Raw genomic sequence first — 21,783 nt, forward strand, 5'->3', positions numbered from 1 at the left:
CAACAGCTGGGAAGGAATCTTTTATTTTTGCAGGATATACTGATTACCAGTTTGATCTTTTATAAGTACTGTTGCATTCAATATTGTGTCTGAATGGGAACTGAACAGCACCTTGATTGCTTCCTAGATGATGAAAGCATTGTAATGCAGAGGAGTTATTTAGACATGGTTCTTAATGAACAGCTGTTAGTATATAAATAATACTTTAAAAACCAGCACTTTTTAATTGACAAAAAAAGGAAGCCCAAGCACATCAGGGGCGAGGACAGTTCTGGGGTCTTAACTTTTTTCTGGTCACACTTACCCACAATACAAATGTGTAGATTTGTTGCAAGATACAACTTTTAGGGTATCTAGTGGATTGCAATGTTGGTTATTTATCTTGAAAAGATACAAAGTCACCTATTGCTGTTACAGTTACAGCCACTGTCAAGACAGGAGTCTTCTGTGAAGCCTCTCTTTTGTACATGACAATTTTCTGACCACGTTTCAGTAGGTGCCCCAGTATTGCTGGCCCCGGGGACTTTCGGTGAGCCTTACTGGAGGTAGCAAAGGCAGTGGATGAGGTTTAAGCTGATCTTCCTTGATCACAAGGGATTTTTTCTTTGGATTTGTTCTTTGGTTCATTTGGAGAACAAAGTTCCAAGAGAAAAGTGCTCTGGTGGACTAGAGGGTGCTTCTGAGCCCAAGGTTTAAATTGCTCAACCTCTCTTTGCCTGCGTGAATCCTCTTACCCAACAAAGATAGTTATGTTGAAGCTTGTGATGGCTCTGATGCTAAAATAAGAAATTCGGGCAAGTACCTAGCTAGATGGATGGACACACAGCTCTAGAAATTTTTCAGAACCATGGCAATATTCAAATCTCTTACTTAATGTGCACTGTAAAAGGTGCTGTGTTCACAACTGTAGTTAGAGGCTATATGAAAAAGCATTCATGCACAAGGGTCTATATGTCTAGATTAAGTCTGTAAGAAGTCTCTTGTGAATATCAGGGTAAATAAGAGGGAGCCCACATCGTTAGTTGTGTACCTTATTTCAAAAGAGATGAGGAAGTATAGTAAGCTGTAGTAGTGTGAGTTGTGCCAGCCTCTGTGGACCTTTAGCACTTGTCTTCTGTACCAGCAAATCTCCATCTACTGCATAAAGCAGTGTAGGGTCCTAGCTGTTACAAGTTCCGTATCACACCCGGATTAGATGCCCAAGGAAGTGAGTATTTGCTCAGTGTCCAGTGTTTCAAAAAGATTATTTGGGAGATCCATAGATAAAGAGAGACCACAAACTGGGTGAGGAAGGGGGACTTTATATTCGTGAAGTCATGAAAGACTGGTGGGTAGCTGGAGTAAGGAGTGAAAGCAGGGGAAAGTTTTCTTTTTTCCCCTTATTCCTTTTCTCCCCCTTCCTCAAAAGACTGAGGCACTCTCTGGATGAAAAGTCCTACTTAGAAAGCGGGAGCAAAATGTTCCCTGTCAGAATGGGAATCGGCTAGCAATATTCAGCACAGTATAATTCTGCTTTGTCTAACTCCTCATTGTTTTTGAGTTACTGTGTGAAGTGGCTTGGGTTGATTTTTGGAATGTGCAGCAGGGTGAGGGGGAAGCATGAATGGATACAGCTGGCAGAATAAAGCCGGAGAGGAGGCTCCCAGGACAGCAGGGTGTTGTGTTTTTCTTGGCTATGTACAAGTCCAAGAGGAGAAGCTTCTCTGTGGGAGCCCGTGGGGGCTAGATAGCAGCAGGGTATGTTGTGCTGGTTCTCCAAAATACCATCAGCTCTAGATGAGTTCCTGATTCTGGGTTGCTCTGAGATTGGCAGTCAGATAAGGACACTTGATTCTCAAGTGTATTTGCTTTTTAAGTTTCTTTGTAAGAAAGCATCCCTTCCCTTGTCTGATCCTTCCAAGGTCACCTGGCACCAAGGGGAATGGCTGCTCAGTGGATTGCCTTTTCAGATCAATGACAGGAATTTGTGGCATTCTCCATGCCATACGGTCCTAAGGAATCCATGAATGGAGCCCTAGGATGTAAGTGTGAGTTTATACACTGGCTGATTGTAGAGATTGTATTAATAACTCTTTGTTGTGTAGTGCGTAGATGTTGGCCTGTGTGGAGAAAGAGCTAAAGGGCTGTAACCAAGCTTTCTGGTACTTGCTCTGTGACATTCAGCAATTCAATGGCTACTGTTGTCTTTATCTGTGGGGAACTTCATCTGTGCTCACAATACCCCTTGAAGCATTCAGCCTGTGCAACAAACAGCATTACCAATACCACTATGTTTACTTGTTCTCTGTGAATTTCTAGGTGCCAAAATATCTGAGGCAGGATCTAGGACGCTTCGTTATGCTCTTTGTGGAGAAATCAAAGAACACTGTCTGGAAAACTCCCATTTGCTCTGTGCACTGTCCCTCCCAAGCAGCGTCATGGAGCATTGCCAGTTCCTATGAGGTGCTCTGCTTGGTGACTAGACAACTTTATTTAGCAGGACACGCAATCTAGCAGTTTCAATTGGGAGACTATTAAGAGGGAAAAAAAATGATGATGAAAGAGGCTAATTAGGTATATAATATCCAAGGTCACATCCTTGGATAACTTAATATTATTAACATCATCCTGCATGGCAATGCATTGTTTTAAGGGTGCTTATGAATAAAGTCTAATATGTTGTCAGTAGCACACTCCTACATGCATTTCATTTCACTGGGACTTGAATAATCATTTTATGAACCAATTTTGGGAGAGCTGAACACCCTTTATGCTTTGTAGGTTCTCCTGACTTCACCTTTCTAGGGCTATGCACAGTGACAGCAGGCAGCATGGGTGTGTGTGTGGGTGTGTGTATAATGACTTGGCAAGTCTCCACAGTTGTGGAATTTACAGTCATCACTGTGTATGTAATGCTTGGAGCAGCTTTTTTTTTTTTAATTATTTATTTATGGTGGATGATTAATTAGGCCATCTGTCTCTAACGTCTGCTGACCCTTCCCCTTGCTCTCCCCTGTTCTGGTATGTTGGCACATTCACACAGTCAGTCAAGGTCAAGGTCTGGAGCCTGGGTCTGTGACCTTCACTGCTGAGACCATAATGGCTCAGTCCTGAACTTCCTAAGGTAACTCCTCCCGAATGTTGTGCACCCACAGGTCTGAGATGCCACGCAAGGAGGAGGGATCTGTTTACAGCAATATTAAGAATGTGATAGTACAAACTTCCTTCACACACGTAACTACTATTTGAAGAGTTCTTTATTTAGGCCTAAAGTTAAGGAGTAGAGTAGTTTTTCAAAACATGAATGGAACACTTCCTGATAGGCACCAAAAATGGTGGAGGACACTTGAAATCAAATGAATTGAACTTGGGTCTGAAAATGTTAAATGCAGACACACTTAGGAATTACTGAGACAGATGGTAAGTTTGATGAAACAGAACCAGAAAGTCAAGTAAACCTGACCTGGCTTATTTCATTTTGCCACTTGCCTGAAATAAAAACATAAGATACCATCACAAGTATCAGCAGCCAACTAGATATGAAGATTTACCCCTATAAAACAACAAGGTATTAGTAACCAAAGAACTTTGATCCACACCTTTGAGATTAATGGGAATTTTTCCACTGAGTTTACTGGCCTTTGGGTTAAGCACACAGATACAAAAGACCCTTCATAATGGCTCACAGAGAGATCTGTGCAAACACGTGAGGAATCTTTGGGAAGCATTTTTGTAAACAGCTAGATCTTTGTATGAATGTAAGACTGGAAGACATTTATTGCTGTTGGCAGTTGTCACAGGGATATATGAGTGTCTGTGCAGCACTACGGGGAAGGGGCTTTAGTAGCATTGCCAGTGGTATAAAATAATGATTTAAACGATAATTAAAAAAAAGTGAGACTATATGGAAATCATGTTTGTTTTTTTTAATAGAAGGCAGTAGGTTTTTTTTACTTGCTGCCTCCCCTTGGCCTTTGAAGATACATGTAAGCCATGCTTCAAAGCTGTTGTCTGTTTCCAGGAAGGCTAGGAACCTCTTTTTAATTGAAAGCTGAAATTCTCCTGCAGTGGTATGACTCCATCACGTACAGCTAAAAGACAGTACAGAATTCCATGAGGTTTGCATTAACGTGGTGGGAAGAGATTATAACTTAGCTGGAAGAGGAAATGATAGAACAAGATTTAGTGGAGCTGACCAGCAACAAGGAAGGAGGAGGAATTCTTATGTATAGGTAGTACTCTAAGCACAACAGCTGATGACAGACTAGTCATAGGATGTCTGGAGAAGCATACCTCTCTTGCGATACTACATCAGGACCAATTCTGACGAGGGAAATTCATGAACAGTAAATTCTATTCTGAATTAAATTCACGATATTATTTAGGCTAACAGCTTCAAAGAGGAGTTAGTTTCCAGCTGTTTTTTCCTCTGGCTAATTTCAAATGTGTGTTTTTGCACATGCTTTGGCTGCAACACTCAAAGGTTTGCCTTGTGGGCCCAGGCAGTCCTGTTTGGAGGTGAGGCAGCTGAAGAGATTGATGTTGCAGGATGATGATTTCAAATCTAAACATCTGCTCTCACCCCTTGAGGCCACCTTCCTTCAAGGACCCAAGCCTGCCTAGGCTCAACTGCAGTTGCCTACCAACAGACGAGATTGCTGCTGTGTGATGAGGCCCTGCCTAGGCTGCACCAAAAAGTTGGCTTTGGAGCAGTCACAGGCATGGGATTCCCTGTGCCTGCCCATCTCTGCACACACGGCTGCTGTACATTGGGTCTGATGCCCCTCATGTGATCCAGAGCATATATTCACAGGCACTTGCAGGATCACAGTATAGCGGATGAGCAGATCTGCTATGGGAGCAACCTCAGCCTCCTGTCAGAGATGGCACTGACATAGCCTCAGTTTTCCTGCTGCAATTTAGCTTAGAAAGCTCTCGGGCATCTGTGTGACTTCTCATTGTGAAGTAACCTAGAGGCAGAACAAAATGAATGGCCTGCATGTAAACTCAGTAGGAGGGAAAGGGTACTGGGGGGGGGGGGGGGGGGGGGGAGGAAGCCTAAAAAAGCTTCATGTAAATGTTTTCCTGACTTTTCTTCTTATGAGTCTTTGAGCTTGGGCAACTTTTGAGGAGTTCTCAACATATACCACAGCACAGGGAATCTCAGTTTTCAAAAACAGAGATGGGCTTATGAGTTGATATGAAAATGAAACATTCCCTACATTGTTGTTATAATAGTTCCTCTGTCTTAATAATCCCTGAAAGACTGAAGCAGAAAATGGGTTGCTCCTTGTAGAGAAGTTGGCAACCATAAAATTCAGATTACTTTGAGACTTCTGTCCCTCTGACTTCACCAACTGGCAGAAAATTAGATGACATCAAAGGATCACTGGAAAGGGGCTTATTTAATTATAAAAATTATTGGAAATTGTCATATGTGGTGGTAGTGCTAACAGCTGCTTTAATGTCACTTTGCTGCAAAAGAGAGCTGCATTATGCCTGGATAAGGATGTAAAAGCTGAAACTGAACTGCGATAATGGAGATGTAAGTTGAACTTACTCTGGGATATACAATCACTAAATTCCACTGTCTGTACTACACGTGTTAAAGGCTCAAGAGTGCGGGAGTTTGATTTTTTGGGGGGGAGGGGTAGTACTGTTGCAAGGAATTAAATGAATTCTTGAATTAAAAAAATTAGCTTGCTTAAAAGCATTCAGATGAGATACTTATGCAGGTAACAGTCCTGTCCTAACAAAGAGTTAGAAAAACAACTATTTTCTGTATGCGGGGGGGTTGTTTTGTTTTTCATAAGACCTTAAATATCTGTGTTGTCTTTGAGTTTTCTCTGTGCCAACTTGGTATTTAGGAAAAGTACAACCCTTTTTTGAGAACAAAGGTGTGCTCATTCAGAAATGGGAGACCCAACTGCGAGCTGGGTCAGAGATCGCTAAAACATACCTGTTCCAAAGACCTTTGCAATGGGGGTTCATCCTGCCGCGTAAGTTATTCCCTCTACTTGATCCATCTTTCAGTGAAATTGAGGTGTAAAAAGCAGTGATGTATGGCTTTCATAAGTAATTGAAATATGTCTTAGAACCAGACAATTTTGAGTTAAGTTCTTCCGGATAATTAGCTATAGTTATCCTGTTTGAGTCCACAGTGGTGTGAAGGCTTGAATAATAATTTTTACTACATCCACAATATTAATAATATATCTTTTGCAGCTTTGATCTACAGCTGTTATTGATCACTAGAAAATTGTATAGCAATATTTTAATAATTACTTAAAAGTATGTAAGACAGTAAAAATCTTTCCACAGAATCGGAAGTGGACATGAGGGCACAGAGTGACATTTTGGAATGCCAAGAGCTCAGTGTTCAATGGGACCCTCAACACTTCTGTAATTTCTACCCACTGATCAGGGCCATAGGGTTTGGGGAAGGGACGCCAAAGAGGGAAAGTAATTGCAATCACAAATTGGGAAGTTGCAGGCAAACATGTATGAGTTTTGTTGCTAAGGTCTACTTCAGTTTGGCTTACTGGCCCTCCATCTCCTGTGATGCGAGTCCTTACCCTGCAACTACTGGATGCCTTGAGAGAATTTTGGAAAGCAGACAGAGAAAGTATGTCTCTAATGGAGCAACAAGATTCAAGGCAAGGTGTATTTCTGAAGGATTATCAGAGGCCTTGGGCATGCAGTGAGACACAAGGCTGTAGGCCAAGTGCTTTCAACCCCTACCAGTGCAATAATCCATGCAAAGCGTGCTGTCTTATCCATCTAATTGTAGAATTTTCAGAGAAAGAAACTAAGAAATCAGAAATGAAACTCTGTAGGATGTATCAGTAACTGTTCTGAAATGTTGACTTGTTTCCAAACTTTCATATACTCTTTATGACCTAAAAGATCAGCTCTTTTAAAATTTCTTTTAAAGCCAGGTAAGACCTGTGGGGGTTAACAGCTCTCTGCAGTAAAATTTTAACGGTATCCATGGTCCATAAATCATGTTCATTGATGGGAACCTTGATGGTGTATATATGAGAAGGCTAATGGCTTTGGGAGTTGGATGTTTTGTTTGTTTTAATCTTCTTTCCTTTCCAAAATCCACCATAACTGATATCTTCATAATAGCATGAGAAACTATGCCTACTGAAAAATATTTTCATGGATGACCCTGAATAGTTTTAAGGCTAGTCACTCGCTGTTTCTTCTAAAGAGTCATCCATTTACAGGAGCAGAAGTCTTGTCTTGTAGCCCTTGAGCTGGGTTTATGACAGAGGAAAAGATCACTTACTTCATGGCTAGTCTGTCAGGAAAACTATCTGGGAGAGGCGGGAGGGAAAATATGGGTTGAGAAAAGCCTGGGAAGAGGAGTGCCAGCTGGATAGTGTGTTTATAATGAATTTATAGACCAGCCCATCTCTTGCCCTTGCACATAAGATGGATCTCTTTTTAGTATAAAGGTTTTTACTGAAATTCTTTTGGGATATTCAGTGAAGATGCTGAAAAAGCAACTTCCCCTGACTGTACTATACAATCTATTATGTGGAATGGTACAGAACTGAAACAGCCTGTCCAGTGGGAACAGTTTTGTTTTGTGTTATCCTTCCAGCAAGGGTTTATTTGTGTGTGCTGGAAATTGCAATATTAAATTCTCCAGCATGGAAATTCTGTGTGAGGATTATCAGCCTTAGGTTTTCTCAATGTGTTGTAATCCATGCCTCCTGTTTGCACAGGAGTTCTCTGGAGCTTCCACTGCAAAAGTTTTGAAATAGTTGCCTGCAAGTAGGAAATCTGAGCTCTCTGCTGAGGAATAACAGAAAATAATGTCTTCTCTGTTTTACCCATCCTGCTTGCCAATGCCTATTAAAAAACATTTCTCTCACTTCCTTCAAGAAATTGGTTTTAAGCTGTCAAGCTTAAACTAGCTGGTAGCATTGCTCTCAGTGAGTAAAACTGATCAGTTTTCTAAGTTGGCCAGACATAAACCTTGGAAACAAAAGACTTAAGTTTCTTTTGCCTTTTTCTTTTTACAGATTTACACATAAAATATGAGTATAGAATACTGAAGTATTTCAGATATTGAGTGTATTAATTCTCTCTCTTGAGCTGAATCAAGGATGATTGTCTGCAAATGAAGCAGAGGCAACTTCAAGGCTGCTGCCTCCTGGAAGTAGAGCTTCAGTAGCTGCTTGCTGTTGCCACCTGTCTCTTGCTGGATACAGCTCAGCGTATTCAAGGTCAGCCTTTCCCATTCTCTCAGTGCACATGTGTAGTTGTGAGTGCTTGCATCTGATTCCTTGGGACTGAAATCTCAGTCTGGTGCTGAGACCTGTCCAAGGGATGGCAAATGTCTGTTCTTAAAAGAGATCCACCAGATGTTTAGTGTAGTGTGAATATTTGGTCAAGATTATATTTCTTTGGGTTTTATGCAGCAGCCCAGATAGTGCTGTTTTTTAATCATGTGCTCATTTAAATGAGCACACCAAATGCTGCAGTGATGGAAGGCAGTTGTTTATGAATCCGTGGGATATATCACTACCACATGCTGAGGGCCTTTCTACTGGCCTGATCCTGTGAGATGTTCATCACAGTCCAAAAATAAAACTTGCTCACAGTGTGATGTATGGAATAGTCTTACAGGGGAAGGGAGAGTGGGACTGCGTGAAAACTGGAAAATATTACACCGTAGTAGTAGCCTTTCAAATTGCTGCTGGGGCTGCCAGCGGTGATTACAAAGCTTTATAATCCATTATAAAACTCTATTTCATCCTTCCATTATCTTTTGTTAGGAGAAGTCCTTTCTTTTAGTGAATGTCAGGTAGGCTTTGAAGGGTAAAGAGACTGTTTTTGAAAAACAGTTGCTCGCATTTCTGCCTGATTTTCATGGCCTGCATAAAGGTTATATTAATAAACAAATGATTATGTTATAAACAAATGAAATTCCATAACGTGGCTACAAAGACCTAGCATTTCACTGAAATCAGTTTGAGCTACGGCTACCTCTCTTCAGCCTTCCTCTGCTGAGGCTACTATGTTCATGCAATAAAACAATTGGTCACACCTAATTATTGAGGCTGTTCACAAGAGCATACGAAGGACCTAAGTAACAAATGTTTTGAAATGGCTGATCGATTGTTACAAATTTAATTAAGCTGATGCCAGAGCATCTTACCAATGTGCTTTTTATCAAAGCTGGGGAAAGGTTGTTAATTTTAAATTCAATCAAGCCTCTGTGAGGCTCAAGCTTCAACTTTATAACATAAATACTACTTGCATCCAATTAGAATATCCCATTTTTGTTGCTTACACTGGAGTTTTGTATCTCTGAACTTGACTCTTGGAAAGTTACATTTGGACTTGGATGTATGACACTTGTTGTTTGGAGTGACACGCACAAATCCCCATGTACCAGAATGAAAATTCAGCCCTAATCATCAAAGGGAAGTGAGGGCTAAATGAATGTATGTCCTGTGTATCCAATTTCTCCACTGATCATCCAGAGAAAATAAATCACAACGGACGTCCTTCTACTACTTTTTCTTCGTTTAAATAGCTAGAAGGAGCTGTATGTTGAAGTCACACTGGGATTCTCCAGGGAATACTAAAATGAGTTAATACTTGATGATTAAAATGTTTTGACCCCTGTAAAAGCTACTAGATAGGCCTGCTTGGCATGGCAGCACTCCAGTTTTTTGTTTTTGTGATATTACAGGAATCAGAGGGTAAAACTGGAGGAGCACATCTCAACTCAACTAATACACAATTTCACCCATTTCTGGTAAATCGTTTTTCTTGGATTGCAGTCTGAGATATGCTTCCTGTGCATCACTCTCAGCTATTAACCAGCTGTACCAGGATCTCCTGTCATCTTTCCATTATACATCAGGAAAGGCAAAGGTGATTCATAGAGAAGAAATAAAAATAGTGAAAGGCATTGGGGAAAAGAGTAGATTGATCAATGGGAAGATGTTAAATGCCACAAATTGGAGTTAGGTAACCAAGTCGCACTCATTTTTAGTGAGAATGAGATCGCTTACAGGCCCTCATCTCTCTGAAATGTTCCCCTTTAGCCTAAGGCAGTTTAATTTGGAAAGAATTGTTGGAAGAAATTTGATAGGTGTTTAAAATGAGTAGTATAAAAAGCATGCTGTGACAGCAAAGGCAATGCTCTGAGACTTAGAACCCGCTCTAAAGTTAATTCAAATGAATTGGAAAGACTTTTGTTGACTTAAATAAGCTTTGGATGAGCCCTTGGGGGAGAGCTAGGTTCAATACTCAGGTTTACCACAAATTTCTTGAAAGGCTCAGGGCAAGTAACTCAGGGCCATTTGCATAATGGGGCACAGATATTGTAATGGCATTGCACAAAAGGGAAGGCAGCATGAAAGCACCCTGGAAACGGAGCTGAGCTGCTTGGAGCAGGTACTGCGTCAGCTTATCTGCTTCCATGGAGCCTCACGCTTGAGGGCTCTCTTCACAAACGGGGTTACCAGGTGTTAATATAAAACAAATAATAATGATTTGTGGCACTTGTAGTCATAGGATGCTTTTAAGACAAATAATAACATTTTGAAAATGAGGATTAGGCACTTATAGTAAGAACAGCATATGCAGTCAGACTAGCTTGGACAAAATGTCAGGGGCCACCAATCCTCATGTTTCAGAGCATAAACTTACCACCAGCTGGAATAATGAAGCAGATACCTCAGTGGAACAATACGTTACTGTTAGACAATTTACAGTATCATTTACGAAGCACTGTCATCAAGCCATACCTTTTTGTGGATGCTCCCCCGGAAAGGAAGTCTTCCCTCACTGCCTGGGGAGTAGCCAAAGCTCTCAATAACTCATTGAAGTGGGGCCATTTTCCTGATGTGATGGAGGCCTCTGGTGACTGGTGCATCCTCAGACCTCCTGGGCTGGGTTCACTTGGCTGCCCTCACCCCTCATAAGCTCTAGCAATGTTTTTGATGCTGTTGAGAAGGCTTTGCAAGGTACAGGAGCTGGCCAGTGTCTTGTGGGTTGGAGCTTGAGTGTTCCTGCATTTTGCTGGGGTCATTTGCTGGGGCTGCCTGCCTGTCCATGCTGAATCCTGGATCGGAGAGGTCTATTGCATGCCCCCAGTGTGGGTGGTGTGTTCCTGCTGCAATGCTTCACTGCTGCTTGGGCAGGGGCTTTGGGGTGAAGGCCAAATGCCTTTCGAGGCTCTGAAGAGCTGAGGTTCCCCACTTACAAACTGCCACAGCTTTGCCATGAGGTACCCAGGAGATTCCATCCTGGAAGCCCAGACAGTGTCTGGCTCCCTCCACCCATCACCTCCCAACTTCTGCTCCTGTCCTATTTTAGCTGCTCTTGCCCCCTCTCTGGCTCCTGGTCCCACTTCCCTCCTTTTGCACTCTAGGCAATAAGGTGCAAAAAGTGCATCTTTGCACTGCCTCCCTCCTCTCTTCCCCTTCAGCCTTCCAGCAGAGAGGTTGCTGCACACAAGCTGGAGATGTGCTTGTAGTGCCTGGGCCTTTAATCAGCAGCAACAGTCGCAGTTTGGGAAGCCAGGATGAGGGCTGGTAACCTTGGGCTGAACACACTGGGCTCAAGCCGTTACTTGTCTGGGTATTGGTCACCACCAGCTAAGTCACTGATGGCTCAGCCAAGTCAGATGTGCAAAAGGCTGGAGACTGTTCAGACGATTCAAGTAAGCTTTATTAGATAACACTAATAAGGCAGGAAAATTACCAGGAAAAATAAGTTAAGGACATGCAACACAGTTTTCAGTCACAGAGGACAGGGAGAAGAAGCCATCAGTTCCTGAAGGTCTTTGGATCTCTTTGTTAGAGAGGATTTTGTTGCTAGGTAAAAGTTTACTGACACTTTCCTGGATTGCCTGAGCCTACCTAGTGGGGCTGGTGCCAGCATACTTTAATGTATCTGGATTGGCTTTCCAGCCCTGATCGTTCCTGCAGCCCTACATACTTACGTCAATCAAAGTTCAGTCAAAAGTTAGTTAGGGCTTTTGGCTTTCCCTGCCTACATCAACAGCAGAGCAGCAGAGATTTCTTGGAAAATATGGTCAAGGAGGGGATAACTGTATGCTATTATACTGCAATGTTTAATAGACAGTTTGAATACTATGCTCTGTGCCAGTGAGACAGAATTTCTAGGGAGCTCTTTGCCTAACTCTGATGTGTCTCTGGTGATGACTACGTTGAACCTTGGGTAGCCAGGCCAGAAAAGAGATTTAGTGATTTTGCTTCCTTACCTCGTTCCTCATGCATGATGTCTGCAGCTGTGGGTGCTGCAGCCAGTATTAGATGGGCAGCCTTAGTTCATGCTGCCTACAAATCCCATGTCTTTTGCCCATTGGACTTTCTAGGAAGGATCCTTAGCTGACTTGTCGGCTTGGTGTTGATGCAATATATATAATATAAACCATGCTGGACAAACTTTTCTGACCCATTCATACTGAAGAGGGCTGCATACTTGGTTCCATGTTAAGGGACTTGCTTTTTTTTTTTTTTTTTTTTTTTTTTTTTTTTTTTTTCCTTCTTCATTGCTTCATCCCCTCCATAATATGGCCACTTTGCATGGAACAACAAATACAGGAAAGGTCTCCTGCCCTCTTCATGTCTCTCCTCCATAGTATGGAACTGCTCAAGTTTCTTAACAGTTTGGAAAGCTGTTTTTCACAATGTGAAGCAAGCAATATACTCTGCTGTAATTGTGTTCTAGGAAAGGACAGTCATTTTTGCTGGAGACTTTTGAAAAGGTCAGCTGGAAGCAGATAGTGTAGCCAAAGAACTGCTTGTGTTCAACTGCTTGTTGACCAAACCAAAAATCAAACTCCATTTTGTTTTAGCTCGACCTAAAAAACAACTATTATCGGAATATTAGATGAATTAAAGTAAGTTATTTTAAACTTGGATATTCATTCAAAAGGGAAGAAAGAGAGAGAAAGAAAAATAATTTCTGCTCTTGTGGATAGTTTCATTAGAGGTCAGTCCTAGGGAGGAGGGACATACATGTGAATTGAATTCCTACTGCTTTGCCTTTCATGTATTTGAAATAGCTTCAAGAGGAAAAGAGAGACCAGTTCTAGAAACCCAATAGGCTGGTAATTAGGGTGCTTTCCAGAAAGATGGGAGTCTTCAGTTCAAATCCATGCTCTGAATAGGCAGATGAAGAGTTTGAGCTTTCCTGACACTTCTTTTTATTATAAAGAACCTGGTTGTAGTTACTTACAATTTTGTTATAGTGTTCTATTTGTTATATATATTCAGGATAAAAGTCTTCCTTCTGGGTTTATCTCTATCACTGGGTTTTTGTTTATATCGCTGTGGTCCTGAGCACTTTCCTTGCTTCTCCTGAGCATGTGATCTCCCTTGCAATGTCTGTGACCCTGCTTGAAGTTTTAATGTCTCTTTTGAAATTGAGAGGGTAAGGATGAAACTGTGATTTTTGGAAAAATAAACAGTTTCATTCTTCCAGAAATGTTACCTTACCTGTGGGCTGAGTTCAGCATCAACTGATTGATAAGTTCGCCTGTGGCTGCACTGGTTTGTTTTTCCAATTAATCTGCTTACTGGAAAAAACCTGTCTGAAATGTAAACAGCATGTCAAGTTCTGTAGATTAAAAAGCAGTGGAAAGGAGAAAAAAAGAAGAGGAAAGCTGCAATTTTAAAAGTGCTGCTTTTTCTTTTTTTTATAACAGCTCCTCCTGCAAGTGTCCAATTTAAAAAAAAAAAAAAAAAAAAAGAAAGAAAGAAAGAAAGAAAATCTCTGTACTGTAACTACAACCTAATTAATTTCCATATAAACTATAAAGGCTGACGGAGCTTCCACTCCCTAAAACGGATGCTGTGTTGTTTGGTTCAAGGATACTACTGTGACCTTTTCTAGCTTTATAACATAACATATCTGGAAATCAGAAGTAATTTCATAAATCATTTCAGGTATTTCTTTCCTGACTGCAGACTATTTAAATTGTTCCTTGAATTCTGAAACTGAACTAATCCAATGGCTTTGTTTCACTCTGTGTATGGAGTATATGGAAGTATTTGCCTTTCAGATTGTGTGCAGGATGTTTGGATGATTAGTAATGATGTGTTATCACAGCCAAGGGCAGTCTACGTAAAAGCTTTGTGCACTGTGAATGATGGGTGGTTTTATGCCACTTCTTTCACCCTGGGATTACTAGTCATGTTCTCATCACACATCTTTTTTTTAACAGTGGAGGGAAAAGAAGGTGGGTTTGTGAATACATTAAAGAATCTGCCTGTGTTCAGCCAAGATTATTTTTTCTTTGAGCACAGGGTATCCTTTTGTGACAATTTATTTTCCTTTTTGTATGTAAGACATGCCTTCTTCAGGGCTCTTAGTTAAGGAGATATTGCCTATTGGCCAATAAAAATAATAATTTGGGCTTAACCAAGTTTCAGTTAAACTAAGTTTTCCTTAAGCCCCAGTCTGGGGGTTCTTGACCAGAGCTCAATTTAAAACATATTCTATTTGCAAAATTCTGCTGTCCAATAAGGACCTGTGCCTCTAGTGGCTCCTGTGTCTAGGAGAGGGATGAATTTCTTAGAGACATTCCCTGTGTTACCTTCTCACCAGGCAAACCTGGAAAGCCAAAAAGATCCAGAAAACCTTTATTTTCTCTCTCTCTCTCTCAGAAAGCTGCTCAGATGCAAATACTTAAAAACATTCATCTGATCTCTGTTTCTATCTCTCTCTATTAAAATGCTTGTGTTGTCTTCCCTGTTTGACTGTATCTATCCACCAACTTCAGGAACCTCATTATGTGTGTGGTCATGCCATTGCATCAGCACAAACTGTTGTCCATCTTAAAACCTCCAGAACCAGTGCTCTTGTCAGGACTGTGAAGAATTGCTGGAGCCTGCAAACCACGCAGGTTATGTCAGCTTTTGTACTTCATCCATTTCAAGGGATTTTGAGTATTTCATGGCCACTCAGGAGTCTGCTAACTCCTGTAATCATGCAAAATGGGACACCTAGGGTGATCTGATCCCTCTTCTTGCCCCAAAGGTGGCTCATGCTTAAATCATTCCCAACAAATGTTTTGTGCAAACTGGTTTTAAAAGGCCTAGTGTTAGAGTCTTAAATTTGGTATAGCCTCTCCCTTACCATTAGAAAGTTTAACCCGAACTTCTGCTGCTGTGATTCAAGTCTGTGCTTTTCTGTCATCTTCACCCTGCATATAGAAAACAATTCATTCTTTTCTTCTTTAAAGATTACTCATTTGCCTTCAATCTTCTCTTTTCTAGGCTGAACAATATCAGTTCCATCACCTTTTTTTTGTGGGTCTCCTTTTGCAAGCTTTTGATTGGTCCTTTTCTTTCTTCTGGATTACTCAATCCACTTTCTACTTAAAATGCAACTGCCAGACTGGATGTAATATTCTTACTGAGGCCTCATCAGCACCAAAAAAGGGGGGAGGGGGAGGATTACATGATGGACAGACAGAACTCCTATTTATACAGCTCAGGTTGATGAATGCCTTCTTTGCAATGGCATGATATTGTTGACTCATGTTCATCTCCAATCCTCTTTAATACTCCACAGCTCCTTTTCGGAACAACCATTTTCTGTCTAGTCCTTCCCTATCCTGTAGTTTTCCAGATTATGTTTTCCTTCATAACTATAGGACTTTGCACCTGTCCTTGATGAATTGAAATCTCTGTTTTTCAGACTCTCTGTTCCATTCAGATCATTCTGAAAGCTGTTTCCCTGCTCTAATTTGCCAATAGCTCCTTCCCTTGCATGCAGATTTCAGAAGTGTCATCTGTTCTGTTACCTAGATTGTTAGTGAAAATACTGAAGAGTATAGGAACAGGACTTAAGCCTTACAGATTTCCAAAAGATAAGCCCTTCTAGTTTGGCAGGAAACCACCGATAACAGCTGTGAGTGAAGTTTTCCAAGAAGCTCCGCATCCCTCTTCCTGTGGCCTCATGTGGAGTATGTCATTAGTTTTCCTTTGAGAATATCATCCAAGACAGTGAAGCATTTGCTGTTATCTGTGCCCATGGGTTATGCTTTTCAATTAATGTTTCTTTTTATGCCAATAGTTGTCCTTGCTGTTCCTTTTCAATGTCCTTTTTCACAAGATGCAAATAAAGAGAGAGGTAAATTTGCTATTAAACTGAGAAATATCAAAGGAGAAGCCCTCTAGAGGTCAAGTAAAAGCTTTTTGTTCTTATTATTTCCCCATCCCGGATATCAGATGTTTAACTAATCTGACATTTCAAGTTAGTGATGGTTATTTTGCTGTCCATAATTGTCTGTCTCTCAAGACTGCTTTGTGATTTTTTTGCTAAGTTACTTATGTACAGAACCTATTCCTGCAGTCCACAGGAGATTTTTCGGATTCCCAATAGGAACATGACTTTACAAGCAAAGGGTTGTGCCCTTTTAGCTTTTCTAAAGTGAAAGCCAAAGGTTAGCAGCTGTGGTAATTCACTGAAAAAAATTAAGAACTGTAGGTCTATCCATATCCTGACGAAAGCTTAATTTTAGAAGATGACCTCAACAGGTGAGCAGCTCATTTCAGGTAACTCCAGAGTCTTTTGCTTCTGTGAATTAAATGTCAATGCGAATTTCTCTCTTACTCTGAAAATATAGGTTGCAGGAGCTGATTTAGATTCCAGGTCAGCAAGATCATGTTTTCTGCTGGAAACATTCCAGATGATGATAAACCTCATCAAATAACTTTAGGCTCACCACAAATGTTGAGTTAATACCTTAGACCTGCAGGAACATATAGGCTCATCCACCTTATCTAAAGGCCGTGCAAAATGTTTGAAGTCAGTGTAGCATCTACGCAGCACGTGCTGCATGGATTTAGCACATTTTTGCAAGATGTTGTCTCCTCTTTACTGTAGAGCTGGTCTCCTTGCTGTAGGCTGCCTCTCTTTACACCACGATGGGCCAGAATGTCAGTGGTTGCCCCACTCATCTTTTTCACTCAGGGACCGTGGTCCCTTCAAGAAGGTTGTCTCAATGTAATGGCTCAGTGCCACCGTCTGGCATGCAGAACATTCCTGGTTTGTCTCTGGAGATCCACAATGCAAGTGCTGACATGTAACACCACAGCTGTGCATTTTGTCAGCAGACAAGGGGGAATAAACTCTCCCTTGGTCCATCAGGAGGCTCTGGTGTTCATGTTGCACAAGCTTTGCACCTTCCCAGAGTCAGAGCACCTAGGCAGGTCACATCAGCAGTGATCCTCAGCCTCAGACAAGTGGCCTGTCAAAAACTCAGTCCTGCAGAATATCTTTTGCACGTGGGGAGTCCCAGAAATAGATCTGTTTACTGTAGACCAGAACAGTGAGCATCAGTCATTTAAGTAAAGAATATCCTTCCTGACATGGATATGTCTTTCATCCCTGTATACTTTCAGTGATGTGTATCTTTTCTTAAGGTCCACCAAAGCAGAAACTAGATACTATAACTCTGGCAGTAGCCACATGTTTCTGGTCTGTGGATCTAAGAAAATTTTCATCAGGAAAATAATCAATTCATCCCACAGTGCTGAGAAGCCACGGGCTCTTTAGGACTCATTCAACTATCTGTGATCCTTGAGGACTCAGTCTGTGATCTCTGAGGCAGTATCACCTTTGAGATGTCCAGAGGGAGTCACTGGCTGTATACAAATAGATCTGTGGAGCTATAGCAAGCTGTAAAACCAGATGGTTTGTTGAGTGTAAATGAATTCTGTTCTAAAATCCTTGGGGCAGGGATGGGATAACCCAGCCATATATATGCAAGACACCATAAGGCTTTGTAATAGAGGTTTCTATTTCGGATGCTTTTCTGCATATGCCTGTCTTGCAGTCATTGTTGAGCTAGGGTTCCCCTGGTCACCACGAGAGGAATCCGTGGTAACAGTCTATTGAAAAAGAAAGGGGAGGGAAAGACCTCATGCTAAAGTGGTGGTGTCAAAAATGGTGCTGTACCAGGGAAGCCCAAGGAAGAGAGTTTTTCTGAGGCAACACAATCTGAATTTTCTTATAACATTGAAATGTTCTGTGCTGGCTTTTTTTGCTGTGATGTGATGCCCACATGGATTCTGCTGCCTGCTGTACGCCCTTGCCTCCTCTCAGTTTTCATAATCATGAAGGAATGATTTGAGGGATGAGATGATTGGATCTGCTCTGCTCTGGAGATAGGAAGTAATGCAAAGACTTGTAGGATGAAGGCACCATCTCAGTGGGTACAAAAAAATCTGATTTTGTTTCTGCTGAAGATAGCACGCCAAGTACAGAAGCCACATGGACCATACTTCATGAGGAAATATAAGGTTTTCTTGGTAGTTAGTCGCTCTTCGTTCCTGATTTAGAACCCAGGTGTTGTAAAGATTCAGCTTATTTCCTGCTGGTGTTTAGCATCAGTGCAGAAACTATCAAGAATTAGCTGCACATCAAAGTGAAGGGGAGTTTGGTTAGGATGCTAAAATGACTTGCAGCACAGTTTGTCTAGGACTCTTACATGAAATGAATATTTTGTTTGGTTAATAAGGGCCCAACTCTATATGTTGATAAAATTACCATGGGTCCAACGCTAGAAGTTAATAAAATCACTGTGGCCAAACATCAATTATGGCTGCATAAGTTATTCAGTATTTTGGTACTGAACTACTTAGAATTACTTTTAAAAACTGGTTGTCTTCATGTGAGACTTGGAGACCCTACTTCGTATCCTAAATTATGCTGTTTATCCTTCAGTGTCAGTAGTATTCATCTCTATTGAATGGTACTCAGCAGTTTTGCAAAAAGTAGTATTTTTCCATAAGGAAATAAACCATTAAGGATCAGTCTTTGCCTCCAGCTAATGCATATCCTAATGGAATTTCCATGCACAAAAAGAAGAACTGGTATTTAAAAGGTTTAAAAATTAAGCTTTTTAGGGACTGCATAGTATTCCTAGTTTATTATGTTTTAAAAACTAAAAATTGGCAGAGTAAAATCTGTTATAAACATATTAATTATGACTATATTCATTTAAAAGTAAAGGGGTGCTAGCAATTAGCTATTGTCCACAAATTTGGGGATGAAAGGAATAAGTTCTCAATCTAAATGTGCTATTTATTACATGCATTGAAAAGGGAGGGGGGCACAAATGAATAAGCGATATTGTAGATTCTCTTGTGCTTATGGAGTAGTGAATGATGAGAACCAGAAGTGAGGATGACTGGAAACAGACTAGCTAGGCCATGATATGAAATGAAATATGCAACAGTGAAAGCATGGAAAGATAAATTAGGCTCTTAACATGCATGTTTTGGTTATCTCAGAAGTCAAAAGTAACATCAAGGAATTTTTAAAAAGCACAGTTGTTCCTCAGAATAATTTGAAATCTATTTTTTACAATGCCTGCTATGCTTTCTTTTCACTTTTCTTTAAGCAGTTGGCTAATGTAGTTAAAATGGTAAACATTTGTCATTTCTGAAGTCAGAAAGGAGCATGACACAAGCCATTAATGACATAAGCCAGTATTTTGGGATCAAAGAGCATGTGTAAGCATCCTAGGTATGATCAGTTGCACATTCCAATCTTTTCTAAATGTACCACAATATGTGGATTGAGGATTACGTTATCACCAGCTTGAGGTGCTGAGGGGGTGCACAGCTTTTCACAGTTAATGCAAAGGACAACATTAATTTATTGAACATTGCTCTGCATCAGGACCGAACTTTTACAGTATTTGCCTTTCATCAACTGACCACCCCTGGTGTATTAAAAGTCTCAGCTATCCATGGTTGAGTGTCCGTTAGCTCATCTCCAAAGGTTATCCTTTACATCCTGATCTGCTTAAATCTTGAAGGCCCTTGATCATACTGCAGCGGTCAGTCCAGCCTTGAGCTTTATCTTTTTCCTTTCACAGACCTGGAACAATGTTTTCTCTCTTGGTTTGTCATTGTTAAGTTCCTTTTTCTGATTGTTCATGGACAACTGATTATCCTGCTTCCAAGCTAATGTGTTTAGTCAAATTCTTTGGATGATTCTGTTAAACCTATTAAAACATCAGCACTGTGGACTAATATTTTAAAGCACCAGCTCTCCCCTGTATTTTCCTTTCAAACCATTAGGGAACTTTTTATGATGCTTTGAGATGTCAAAAAATTTTTTTGTTTGCTTATATAGCAACCTGCAGCCCTGAGCAAAATTTTAACCGATCCTTTGTTCCCTGAATATTTCTTAACATTGCCATTCCACTGAAATGCAGTCATTACAGTGGAACCAGCGCAGGTGCAGGAAAAGCAATGCAAGAGTAACTGCAAAAAAACCCTGCCACTTGTGGCCACCTGTTTCCATTCACATCCAGTGAAAAGAAATTTGCTGAAAAGGAGCAATGGAGAAGTAATGCTGGCTGAAATCTTCTTTAGGAAGCTGAGAAAGGAGAGGCTGATAACAACAGCTCATAAAAGTGAATAGTGACTTACCCAGAAGGCGGATTTCATGTACCCAAGCACTGGAAATGTCTGCTTCAGCCTTCACCTTCTCCATCCAGGTGGTGCTTGGGAAGAACAACAGACTCCAGGAGCACATAGCAAACTCCAGGAACAGGGTCCAGCATAACCTGGGAAAAGCTAGCGTGCTAATAATCTGAAGCTGCCAGGTCTGAAGTGTTTTTCATCCCTTTTCTTGTTCTGGAATTGTAAACATTTTTCTGCATTAACTGAAGTCAAGAAAAAGAGTGGTTTCCTGCCTCCACAGTGCGTTAAGGAGTACAATGTTGCTGTCATGCTTCCTAGATGAAGTCTTTCATTCCTGCAACTGGATACTTCTGTTACCTCAATCCTATTTAAGACCTGACATCTTATTCTTCATGAAATCATTTTTGTATTTTATGTGATGATGATTTTATTGCTGCTTGTAATACTATCATAACACTAGATCACTTTAAAACACGTTAGAAATATGAAATAAAACTCCTGCACACTGCAATAATAGTAAAAAACATAGTTTATTCTCCACTGTCTCTGGGTACCTTACCCAGTTTGGGAACAAGCTGTTATGCATGCAGAGATGCCTATTTTGGTTGTGCATGTTCCAGCTTGATCAAGCAGGACTTTTCTGCTAAGACATAACACTTACTGACAGGACTGTGTTTCTTCCAGGGCCAGTTTAGGCCCAGAAATACTAGTATTATCCAGGTTTTCCATCTTTCAGTTTTCCACCCCCCCATCTCTCCAGAAAATGGAGGGTTGATTATATATTAATTTCACAGAGGATTACATTCAGGGTATTACATTCACAGGGGATTAAATTTCAGGTCACAGAGAAAGGACCAGGTTCAGGCACGAACCAAAGAAAGGTCTTGCTCGGACTAATACATGCTCGGACTGGAACGCATAAGAAGCATATTGACTTGGTATTTTATTCCTAGATGTGTTCCCTTGCTACTGTATAACTCTATGGCTACTTGAGCTCTTAAGGCAATGAAGGTATGGCTATTTTTGTTATTTGATACTGAACTATTTGAGGACACAATATCCTGTGTGTCTGGCTCCATCACTTTTCTACTTTATGACCCCTTTCTCTTTCCTGGGTTCTGCCTGTGCCCTTGTTAATCTACCCTCCTAAAAAATAAATAGTCTGACTGTGGGTTCATGTATGCCAGAGGGCTGCTGCTGATTTATGCTAATGCAAACTAGAACAGCAGTTAGATCAGGATTTCAGTTTTAGTACACAGATTTCTACACGTGGGAAACCAAAAAAGGCATTGTACAAGGTGGGTTTTATTTTTAATCATGTTTGGATACACGGTAAGCATCTTTATCTCAACCC

This window comes from Dromaius novaehollandiae, chromosome 6 (assembly GCF_036370855.1).
Source record: "Dromaius novaehollandiae isolate bDroNov1 chromosome 6, bDroNov1.hap1, whole genome shotgun sequence".
NCBI classification, from domain to species: Eukaryota; Metazoa; Chordata; class Aves; order Casuariiformes; family Dromaiidae; genus Dromaius; species Dromaius novaehollandiae.